At 33.8% G+C, this 12,864-nt stretch overlaps 1 protein-coding gene across 2 annotated transcripts in view; it reads left to right on the top strand.

The window, feature by feature from the left end:
- The window catches only part of TNPO1 (transportin 1), a 79,348-nt gene extending 74,418 nt beyond the window's left edge, over positions 1-4,930 (top strand). For both annotated transcript variants that reach the window (XM_075488554.1, XM_075488553.1), the window contains one exon: positions 1,534-4,930. The gene's annotated coding sequence lies outside the window, so the exon portion shown is untranslated. The remainder of the gene's footprint in view (positions 1-1,533) is intronic.
- The last annotated feature ends 7,934 nt before the right edge of the window (positions 4,931-12,864 follow it).

Genomic DNA, 12,864 nt, shown 5'->3' with positions numbered 1-12,864 from the left:
ACAGAGCTGTAAACAGACTTCCTCCCTGTTTGCATTATATGAAACATAATGAATTCATCAGACTAGAATTTTTCAGATACGCTGGATACCTTTCCTTCCTATAAGAAGGAAAAAAAGAAAGGGATGATAGTATTCCTAACTGATGGTAGCTGTACCAAAAGCAGTTGTCTGACTGTTATTTTATTTTTACAGAGAGAGGGAGAGAAAGAAAGCAAAAGTGAGTGTATGATATGCACAGTAGTGTATCAAGATAAGGTTGGAAGTCTAGGTATAGCAAAGTGCTGGTTAAGGTTTAATAAGCAAAGTGATGAATGTGATCCTCAAGCCATCATACTAAAGACACAGGCTCCCTTGTATTTTATGAATTAGTAGATGGCGGATGTGGTCTAAGCAGGAATATTCCTCTAGGATAGGAAAGCAGTTTGTTAACACGCTTTAGCCATGAGAAATCCAATATACTCCTAACCACATACTAAATGAACTTTGCACTGAAGAAAAGATGTTACGTTAATCTGTAACTCTACTGTACCTGTAGAGCTTGATGTTTTGAGGAGGCTGATGTGTTTATTATTGCCATGTTCCATTTTGTGCACCAGTTCAGAATTGTTACAGTTCCGTGTGGAGAATGATTCAACTTCAGCAAAGAACTGTGATAGTGCATTCTAGAATAGTTATATTACTATACCACCTTGCTTTGTATGCTGTCTGTGCACACTGTATAACACAAATTTCTCATGTGTAATGTAGTGTGAAGAGATTATTATACTACCCAAAAAAGAGGGTGAATTAAGTTTATTCATTCAGTCTTTACATACATTTGATACTTGCTGTAGAATTTTTGTACTGAAATTATGGGAGTGAATCATTTGATTCTGTTTTATTGTTGAATGGACAACTATATAAAAGTCAGCCTAAGATTTTTTCAAAGTCAGTGACATAAGAAATCCTGTTTGAATTACATGTTTGATCTGAACAATGGATTAAAAATAAACCAATTTCAAACATTTACATATTTATCAATGTGGGCATTTTAGTTCTGACATAAGGGTGTTTTCTCCTCCTAATGAAGAGGAATCCAAAGGATAAAATTTGCCATTATTCTCAGTGTGAACTGAGAAGACAGTATGGCTATCTTGTTTAATCCACCTAAAAGTGAAGTTGTTAGGTCAGTAGCAGATATGTTTAATATTCTTTCTCAGTGTCATAACTACCTTAAAATTTTGTGCTAAAAATGGAAAAGATTGTTACAGTATATGGGACTGCTTTTATCTTAAATCTAAGCTTAGCCACAATAGTGGAACTGTCAATTAGCTTTAAAGCATACATTGTTGTTTCATGAATAATAATTTATCTGATATAAATGGCCTCTTTTCTAAAACAGACTTAAAAGGGAAAATTTAGGCATAAATTCATTTTTAAGTTAAAGGTTGGCACCTACTTAAAAAAGGCAAAAAAGCTCTTTGTTTCTATACAGATCTGTCAGTTAAGGTTCAAGGTAAGATTTAACTATACGTTTATCTTTTCCTTTTACAGGTCCTTCAGTCTGGGAGACTATGAGGGAGCCTCTGCACCCAGGGAAAATGTTACCCTTTACTGGGGGGAAGGGTAAACCAGTAGGGAATACAGTACAATCCCAACCCTACTGGGAGGGGCGGGAGGGAGGTGTTGCCGTCACTGTATTAAGTCGATGTTGGGAAATGTTTTAACATCTGGAGCCTTTGTGGGTGGAAATCTGTCTCCTATTACAACTCTGCACTGGATGTGAAGAAGAAAAAAAAAAAAGAATCTAGTCACAAAACAGCACATTCTGGAATATTGTGGGGAATTGTACTAAAATAAGAACCATATAATTGAACCATAGGGATACGTAAAGAGGAAAACTATTTTGCACACAATAAAGGAAACCTAAGAATGGGGGTCACAAACAGTAAAAGGCTTTCTTTTTTCTTTTATGTTTTTTTAAGTAAGGGTTTTCTACATTATTTCATCCTGCTTGATGGGATTCCTAGGTATTTGCATGTTAATGAAGAACTACACAAATGAAGTTAGTACAGTTAAAATGCAGCTTGTGTCTCTATTAGGAGCAGGCACTTGCAGTGTACAATATAGAAACCCCATCGCAAATTAATAAAGGTTAACTTGGACAAAATGAAGCAACCTGCAAGCTGCCAAATGAGTCACTCCTTTCATTTTTGGGGTAAGGGGAGGGACATTTCAAAGGAAAGATTGACATCTTAACTTTTACATTAAAAAAAGAATTAAAGTAGTGGATATGATTTGATTATTGTAATTCATTAGATTTAATTTCTAGAGTAAGGCATTATTCTTAACGTGCAGTTTAAGGTTCAGGCATGCATTCTGGCTCATAGTGATCAGAAGTAATTTAAATTAGTGGGAAAGTAGCATGCTTGCATCACATAGAGTGAAATTGGTATACATTTACCTATGTTGCGCCAGTTTTGTGTTGCAGTTTACCAATTCAATATAGCCCTGCATTTAAAATTCTTTTTTTAAGATTCTGTGGATTTTATTTTTATTAAGAATATAGATATAAAGTACTGTAGTTAACAATTAGGCCTTGAAATACCTTTTTAGATCTGTTAAGAATAAGATTGATATTGTATTGTGTGTAACCTGCACAATGTGGAAAGCTGATATAGCTGTGCAAAATATTTGCCTCTGTGCTGTCAGTGTGATGTGCTTTCTGCATGGTTATATACTAGTGATTTTTTCAGAATCTCTAAAAATGAGTTACATGGTAAGACCTGTTAAAGGCTGCATAAATGTTAGTTGGCACATAAAGACAATTGTAGAAGTTGATGACATGATTGCTATATTTGTGTTTATTCCCACTCAACATATTACCTTCTACGCTTTCTTTTTGTTCAAAGCATGATCTTAAAGAGATGTTTAAGTTAATGGATGTAATGCAGGGTATCTACACTGTATCGGCGCATGTTGGTGGCCCTTTGTGATGTAGTTAAATGCACAAGGGTGCAAGTTTAAAGCTATGGAGTGAAAGTTGGTTTGGATCCTCTTCATTTCATTTGTTTAGCTTTTCTGTTGTGTTTTTTTTCTCTACTTACATGTATTCCTGTGAATAAATCCTTGTTAAGTTAACCCTTTACTTTTCCTTCCATGTGTATTTTCTTATGTACTGTGAATGTGAAATCCTAACTGGTACACTTGATCTTGTGTCCATCTGAAAGTGGCAAGTCTTTAATAATTTAGATTGCCTAAAGAGTATCCCATGATGATAAAGGAAAATGGAGAGATTTTTAACTCTGCTGGTCAGAGGTGAAGCCACACCTTTCCATTTTTCAAGTGCTGCATAATTAATCTGCAAAACAAAATTAAGCCATAACAGCCTTTTTATAGATTTAGTTTCTCACCTTTGCATTGCAGAATGGATACTGGATAACAGTTTTGGGGTTTTTTTGTTTGTTTGTTTTTTTGTTGTTTTTTGTTTTTTTTTTAAGAACTTGCTCTTCTTTGCATGGTTCTGTTTTTTGACTGTTGAATGATTTAGCCATTGCACTGAAGTTTGAGCTGTGTGAGTGTGAACTTATAAATGCTGTTTAAAGAGTTTTGATTTTTTCTTTTTATGCATGATAGCACGCATGTTTTACATGCTCTCCCCCCCCCCCCCTTTTCTTTTGGCTTTGCAAATTTTAATGAATTACGCCTGAAAAATAGTTTGGACATGTAGTATATGAAGTACATTCAGTAATGCTAGTAGATAGTATTTATTCAATTTGGTCAAAATTGCATGTGATAACTTGCTTTCAAATTACATTGCTTTGGTAGCAAATACAAAATTTCTTCTTAACTAGTAACTCTGAAGTAAATTAATAATAGTCACTAAAACCACTTTAAATCTAAATTCTGGATGGGGAAAAAAAAAAAAACCTTTAAAGTTTAGCAAGGTGGGATATTTTAGACCCAAACTTGCTTTAATTTTGAGTGTGTTTGAACATTAGGGAACAGTTTCAGAGAAATGACATTAAAAAATTTGTAGAATAGAAAACCTACCCAACTAATACTGTAGCATAACAGCTAGAATCTGAGTTTAGTTAAACTTCTTAAATTTCAGAAAGCCCCTTTAACCAAATAAAACCACTCCACCTCACCTCAGATTAGTTTAGGATGCCAGTTTTGTACATACGTATTTTAACAGGTATTTGTACAGATGTGAACTGATCTGGTATAACAGCAAGGAAAATAATTAAAATAAGGCAGAAATAAACAGTACTGACAAAATAGTCTTTTGTATCAGTAAGTTCTCTCATGGTATATTTTAAAGCAATTAAACCATATTCCTAATGCATAATATAGTGCAGAGATTTGCAGAAGCCATTTAGGCTATAATGTGAGGTAAGAAAAGTTCTGAATCAGCATTAACAGTTATAATTCAACTATTGCATCATGGGATATATAAAAAGCATCTTTATTCTTGTGGTGTAGTCGTGACAGTTCTTGAATGTTGACTGAATGTTTATACTGGTAGAATTGTGAGTTTGTCTTTGTTACATTCCAGTGTTTCTGCCTCTTGGCATGCTAAAAGCACGGCTTACTTCATTTGCTCCTTACACACTGAATAAAGTGCTGTTAGCGTGCTAAACTACAGAAATAGCCGCTGCTAAGTAATGGTGTAGATTTTCTACTTGAATATTTTTGTTGTAGGAACCTCAGGAGGTCAGTGTTTACTGTTTTTATATATGCCTTTTTCCTGTTTTGAGTTTCCCTTTTTGAAGGATTCTGAGAGTGAACAAAAGCTGCTGATCAACCTAAGTTGGTAACAGAAAGTGTATTTAAAATCCTTATAAATGCATCTTTTTGGCAGTTCTAAATTGCTGTTAAATTGTCTTAAGTGAAGTTCAATACTAAATTTTTTCATTACACATTCAGGAAACAGCTTTTTTCATTTAGGGGGAAAAGATTAGAATAGTTCATTATTCTAACCAGTGCAAGCAAAAATAATCAATTTTGTAAATTTTTTTCCAAAGCTTGATTATTTTCTAAATCAGTGAATATGTATATATTTAAATTGTAATAAGCTAATTCTTATGCTTTAGTTTATTGCTCCTTAAAGCTTGTACTCAAAAGATCACTTTTAGAAGAATGAGTTTAAAATTTATAATCATTATAATTTTTAAAAGTTATGAAGTAGCATAAATTTTGTAACTAACAATATTGATACACACTGTGATTTATTTTTTTGTTAGAACTTTTATGTTAGCATCAATCTTAATTACTTAAACTGCATATATTGTATAATAGTAAAATGTATATTTTAAAACTTCAAGTGGCTTTCCTCAAGCGAAACTCATTGCTACTTAGAAATATTCAAATACTAGCTTTATCTCAGGTGAATACTCTTGTACCCTTTTTGTTCAGAACACATGCTAATAAAAATGTGTCTTAATTATATGAGTTTATGTATTTCATTTAGGCAGCTCCTCTGTCTTAAACTTACTCTAAATTAATCTTTTACTGTGGGACAACGATGACTTTTGCTTCACCTATTTTATTCATATTGAATGTATTAACAGATAAGGTGCAAAAACATTCTTCCCTTGAGGAGAATGCATCCATATTCAAACAACTGAAATATTTCTTGAAGAATGCTTTAAATGCAACATCATATTGGAAATCGTTTGTTTCAGATTTTGTCAAGGAAAGAAGTTGCAACTTAACACTAATTGCTTCAATACTCTCATGAGGATGATAAGACTTGTAAAGCTTCTATATAGGGTCTAAAGAGTAGCTTTTTATCTTAGATAAAGGTTAAGCTCTACAGTGAAATGACTGCTGTAAATGGCAAAACATCCTGCAGTTATCTCAGATAGACGCTGATGTAGTTTGCATACATATTTGTTATATCTTACATATTTCCAGTAACCTCATCTTGATCAGTAGCTGTGTATTTCACTCACCTATGCATTCTCCAGAATGACTTGCATCCATCAGTCTTCTAGGTATTCTTCTCCAATAGAAACTGGTTTTTGTCTGCCACCGATGCTTGTTCTTTGCACTTAATGGTTGGAGCAAGCCAGTTTTAGATTATTGTTTTAAATGGGAAACTGAGGCGAGTACTCTCGTTGCTTGCCTTGTAGAGTATATTCTGCTAAAATAATAAGGATACTTACTCACTTGAATGTACTTATATGAGGGAAGTTTAAAATGGCTCTACAAGATGAATCCCTGTCTGGTGTTACAGTATACTTTAAGTAAGCCAAGTCCACATCTTGAAGAATTCAGCGCTTATAGTATAGTATCATTTTTCTATAAGCTGGTTCTATTGTGCTACTTTCGCCTTAGGTATCTATTTCCTTACTTTGGGTGAGCAACAAAATTGAAAATGCCTGAGTGTTTTTTGCGAGGACAGCAATTAGAAAAAAAGATTGGTATAAGCAGGTTAATTTGGCTGTTGAAATCTCCAGTGTAATATTATGTTTTTGTCATGGGAAGAGATAGGTAGTTATGCTGTACATTGTCTGACTTAGTAATACTAGACACCTGTAAAATTTTAAATTGGATGCAGTATACAATAGTTTAAAATGAAAGATGACTGGATCTTTCTGCTGGCAACTTAGGTTGTATGAGTTTTGCTTGAAAGCTTTAAATCTGATGTTTCTGTATCTGCCACAATGTTGGAATGTTTCCTTCAAACATATCCTCCTGCAACCTCTCAAACTGTACTAAATTGAGTGATATTTCTTGAAGTCTGCCTATGTGCTAACAGAACTTCATTTTAAATAGAATATGGTTTTAATTTTTGATAAGCTGCTGAATTTTAAAGAGTTTTTGGGGCCACCAAATATTTTGGATCATGCAGAGAATATATATTGTACTGTAGTAATTTTGTATTTACATTTGTATGATGTGACATAATAGATGTGAATGTTAATCACTGCTTGACTATGTTAATAAAGTTGTTTAAATATAGATCTTGCATTCCAATTTTTAATGAAAGATGAAAATTTGATGTTCAATGTATGTTTTGCCTGACTCCGTAGTGCACTCTTCTGGTTCACACATGTAAGTTCTGGGTCTCTTGAATAAGGATTTTCATTTTATCTGAAAGAAAATGATCTTTGGATAAATTAAGGTCAGTTCAGTTTAGATGCTTCATGCTGCTTGAGGGCAGATCAGTGTAGAAGGTTTATGCAAACTGAAATTAATGCCTGTTGGGTGATACTGGTAACTGCTTTACTACTGAGAACTGGTACACTGACTGTATTTTTGTTTGAAATAGCTGATGCTTGCTAAGTCTGACCAAATGGGAAAGGAGAAAAAAAAAATATTCTCATTGCTTGTGCTATCAATAATGTGAATCATAAAGGAGTAAACTAAAAATAAATGAAAATTATTCAAGACCTTGAACCAAAACTTGCAGTGGTCTAATTTTATCTAGCTTTTATGGGACCATGATAATACAAACTATTTAAAGATCTGTCCTTCCATTTTTCTAACTTCCTGATACAGGGGTCTCTAAAATGAAAGTATGAAACTTAACAGTAGTAGCCTTCTAGACAAAATCCACCCATGTTGATTTGAACATTTCATGTTCACTTCCAATATTTAACAGTTGGTCAATAGCATGTAGACAATTTAGACAATTACGTATGTCTAGCACAGATAGCTTCTACAGTGTAATGATTAAATTAAATAAAATGTATTGCCATGATATAACTACTTACTATAATAAAATTTATAGGAGAAATTAATTGCTGCAAACTCAGCTGAAAGTCTGCTTAATGAATGACTTCGATTTCTGCCTCCAGAAAAGGAGAAGGCTATGGAATAGCTGTTACGAGCAGTGTAAGTGTGTAGAGACCAAGCTGATTAGCAGAGAGATCAGCTCCTGTTGGCTGAGCGCACCAGTGGCTGTGTGGAAGGAGATGGGGTGGGACGTTCTGTTTTCTTTCAAATAGCCCTCCCCACTCCCCTTATGTTGTGGGGTACCTATGACAGGACATCCTGCTTTGGTCAGCTGTTTTGTTCAAGTCTCCTACTATCAATTTAGAGCCTGATCTTAACATGTGGCCTCTTAATTTTGAGTCTGAGGCTAATTACTACCTGTATTTACAAACAGATCCGTAGAGTATTAGCATCTTGAATAAGTGAAATGAATGTTATGACTAAGTTTGTGGTCAGATTGCAACAGTGCAAAGGATTGTACTTTCAATGTACGTCATGCTATTTCTTTAAAAAAAAAAAAATTACTTTTACATTAATTTAAAGATGTATTTGAATGACAAAGCATTTCAGTAGGAATATTGTGCGTGTAAAATTATTTATGTATGTTAAGTGCTGACAGAGTAGATGTTGGTAGCTTCTGTTACCCCAGAATGACTCACAATGAAACATACTGCATATAGGAAGTATTAATATGTAAAGTGCATTTCTTTCAGAGGCATTTACCCTTGTTTTGCATAAAATGAGCAGTATATACCATCGAAACCTCCCAAAAGACACCCAAATGTTAATCTAAATAATAGCAGACTTAAAATGAGGTTGTTTCCAATAATCAGTCCACTTTTTAAAGAAAACGGATGCAATTATCCTGCACATGTATCAGTGCATGTATGTGTAAGTGATGGCATATATGGAATTATTTTTGAATCATACAGTTTTTCAGGGGTTTTTTTGTGACACCAATTCTTTTTTGCTAGACTTTCATTTGAATCATAAAAGTGAAAATTGAGGTATTTATTTTGTAGCTTCAGGTATAAATCATTTTTGTCAAATCTTAATTTATATTTAAAATAAGGAAATAGAACATGTAGAACTGTTATGCTGACAGTTTTACCCATTTTTCCTTTTCTTACTGCTCCTTGGCAAAATGGATAACCATAAATTTCCTCTATTAAATATACAGGGGAACTTAAAGTCTTTCCCTGTGTTTACAGCATACAGGTTAATCAGATGCATAACTACTGCAGTGTTAATAGTAACAGTATTAATAGTAATAGTAATAGTATTTTTTAATTTTCCATTATTTCTCTCAGTACCCGCAGTGCTTAATACAAACACCAAATAGAATTTTGTTTCTCTGATAAAGTACTGTACACAATGAGAAGCAATGTTAATTTGCCAGTCCTTTTACCTTGAAATAATTTACCTTGAAATAATTGTCAAGGAATGTCCTTACATGTAGGACATATTTAATTTGCAGTTTTCTCAAGCTATCTTTTAGCTTTACATTTATGGTGACTTGCTGAGGGGATTCTGTGGCTTGCAGATATAGAAACTGAAGGGTTCTGTAGTTTGAAAACTCAAACATAGTGAATGAGACTATTAAAAAAATGAAAAAGAGGGATTTGCTTTAAAACTAACAACAACAAAAAAAAAGGCAAACTGTTTTACAACTAAATTTTGAGGTGGTGTTTTTCTTCCCAGAATCACATCTTGACACAAGGCATTTTTCAGTGTCTTCCTTTAACTTAATCATTATCTCAAAAGGAAATTTTGAGTCATCTTACATGGTGGATTTTTTTCCTCCTTAACACATTGATGGTCCTTGTCTTGCATATACGTTTTTCATTCTGGAATGTACATGCTCAAATAAACGTTTTGGAACCATGTTCAAAATAACCCCAGGCATGTAAATATGTGTACCTTTTCCTTCTAGCTTTGGAAATACTTTGGAAGAACAGATGAATCACATGACAAAGTAGGAATTCAAGTATTCATTTTCTTTAATTCTTTACATACCTTAGCATAAGAGAGTAAGATAGTTGCATCCCTTTCTGCAGTACTCTGCCACAGCAAGATATAGCTAATTTTAGTTTTGCTTATCCCCATCCTCCTTATTGAAGGCCTTACACACCAAACCTGTTGTCTTCTTTGGGCCAAAATCAGATGGAAGCTAGCTGGAACCTTGGACCACAGCCCTCATTTGTTGTAAGCATTCACTCATCTGTGTAACTGTTTCTCAGTCCATAAAATGGCAGTGTTTAACAGGGGGTTGCTGGGCAAATAATTGCCCAGTGTAACAACTCAGAGTTTAGTTTGTCTGATTAAGAACCATAGGCATCTTGGCTACTTTTATTTCTTTTTAAAAAACCCAAACCTCAGTATCTTAATTTCAAATTTGGCAGAAATAACAGGATGTTACTCAATGTGTGTGGAGACAGGAGGCCCTCTAAATCATTACTAATACAAGTCTGCACATCTACATAAGCACTTAGGCTTTAAGAGTTTCATCAAGGTGATAAGGACACTATGAAGTTCAGGTCTTTCTTCCAGCCGCTCAAGCTGGTGGCTGCGGTTAGTAAGCACTAGTATGTATACCTATGGATGTTGTGAAGAATCAAAGGTAAGAATTATTTTCACATAGCATGACTTCTGCCCAAATGCAAACCATTCACTGCCCATCCTGTTCATACTGCCATTCTGATTTTTAACATGCAATCCTAATTAAGTACCTGTATAACCAAATCATTTTACCTCTTTCACAATATTTCAAATAGCTGCTTCTCATCTAGACAGCTAAAATATCTGTCCAGACCAATATCTTTCTTTTTCATTATTTCATTTACTATCTTTAATACTCATTCCCAAGCCTTTGCACTTCCTCTTTGTTAGTACAGTAATAATTATAAGCTGTATTCCGTTTAATTAAAAACACAAGCACCATTTATTCTACTATGCTGTACTAAGAATACTTTCCTGTGATACCATGTAATCTTATTAGCTTAGCATCAGACCCTTCTACCAGCAGTTACCTTTTCTGTTTCTGTTGTATATTATAACCAGAGTGAAGATCTTTGTGATCTAGACACCACATCTTGTTTGTGTGGTAGGTACTACGGAGCACTTTGGTACTAAGTGAAGTTATACAATCTGAGCTTGCTATTCTGAACACTTCAGGTTTGTTTGCTTTCATTGAATTCACACACTTTAAATACTTCAGTCTGTTTTTCATTTAGGTTATTTTTACTAGTTGACTGTAAATAAGAAGCTGCTTCAAGTTCATTGATTGACATATTGGCAGGTAAGTGCCTAAAACATGTATGCAATGTCAAATATATCGATACATCAGCAGTAAAATTCAGCTACCCATTGAATGTATTCTTGACAGTATTACAGCGTAATTTATCATGTTATTTCCCCATCTTACACAGAATATAGATGAAAAAATTCAGTATGGTGTTTCTGTAGTAATGCACCTCCTGAATATATTAGAAATCTCCCAGGATTTTTCATGCAGGGCTGAAGTGCGACTAGAAAAAGTCAAAACTGAATCTACAACCATTAAACTATTCCAGTTTGTTGTTACTAATGTTCACTAACGCCTTCTAATCCTTCCATTTGATTGAAGGTTGATTTGATGAAACATGCTTTTGGCAGCAACAGAGCAGAAGAGTAATAAAGGTGGAGTATTGGCACCAAGTGACTCACTGTGAAACAATGCTGTTGGGTTCATAATTTAAGTAATTGAAGTAATGAATGGGATGTGATCAAGCTTGGTGACTAGATCAATAGAAGTGTGCATATAAGTATACAGTGAGTCAGATGATGCAGCCTAATGAAATAAATTGTTCCAGGGATGTTGAAAACAGTGTCATTAAAACTTGCTGTAAATCTTCAATAGAACACAGAAATCATTACTAGCTTTGAAAGAACTCTGGTGAGGTATTGCACCAAGTTGAAAAAATTGAGTTGATCTCTTACTGTAATAAATGTGGCTATCTGTAACTCTGTGCACAAGTATTTTTGTTTATCTTAAACTCAGAAAAGATGTTAGAAACATCCATTCTACCCAGAAGCATAATGTAGGCCGTAATCTCACCAGTGACCTCTCATCAGACCACAATTTGAATTTGTGCATATATTTCAGAAAAGGGCCTAGCCTGTCTCAAGACTGTGTTGGAGAATTCCCAATATCCTTTGAATAAATTATTTCAAGCTAGCTGTATTTGCTGCTAACTTTATAATCTCTCCTAGGCAATTTTTTTTCCTAAGCTTTTCTAGCTTTAACTTCAGTCTATGGGATTTCATTACACTTTTTGGACAAAAAGGCTGCAATAAATGTCTATAGTCATGAAGGTAACATGTAGGTCATAAGCAAGTGAATTATTAAACTTCTGGGTAATGTCTGCAGGTATTCAGGTACAATTGCTTGGTTAGAACATATTCCTGGTGTTTTTTAAATCCTACAAGGTAGCCTGACAGTACTTACCAAAGTTAAATGACTTGAAAGGGGCTTACCTAATAATTCACTCTGTCTTCCTTTTCTCCAGCTTTTGTTCTCCGCCCCAGTGGTAAACAACTCTGTTTTTTTATACCTCCCTCTGGTGCTCATAATCTTTCGGAACATACCTCAATTGGCAGTATAAATTCCTGTTTATCTATCAAGATTCTTTGTGTAGTGCTTTTAATAAGGACAGAAAAGAAAGAAAATGCATTTTTCAAGGCTTATGCTCAATCTGGTATATGAAATCTATATCTGGTATATAAAATGGCTCCAACTCCATCTGCTTCTTCAGGTTCTCTTTAAAAATAAAGTGCAATGTTAGATTATGTATTTTACCTGAACCAGTTTCTTACTCATTTTTAATTTATGAAGAGCTTTAAATATCAACTGGCTCTTTGGCAGTTCATTATGACATTAAGTAATGTAATAATCTGAAATTTTTTTTGCAATTATTTAGATTATTCCTTTATTCATCTTAAAATATTAGTGCATTCAGTTGTAGGTTCATGTATCAAAGGTTTTACTAATAATTGAATGCAGTTATTTTAACTAGAGTTCATAATCCATTTTCAAATGGCTTAGACATAAGGCAAATTAACTTAGTTACTATAGGTAAAAATACAATATACAATCTTTATATTTCAATCATATTAATATCT

Source organism: Mycteria americana, chromosome Z (assembly GCF_035582795.1).
Source record: "Mycteria americana isolate JAX WOST 10 ecotype Jacksonville Zoo and Gardens chromosome Z, USCA_MyAme_1.0, whole genome shotgun sequence".
Classification (NCBI taxonomy): Eukaryota; Metazoa; Chordata; class Aves; order Ciconiiformes; family Ciconiidae; genus Mycteria; species Mycteria americana.
The sequence above is the reverse complement of the archived record's forward strand: the minus strand, read 5'-3'. Positions and strand labels throughout refer to the sequence as shown.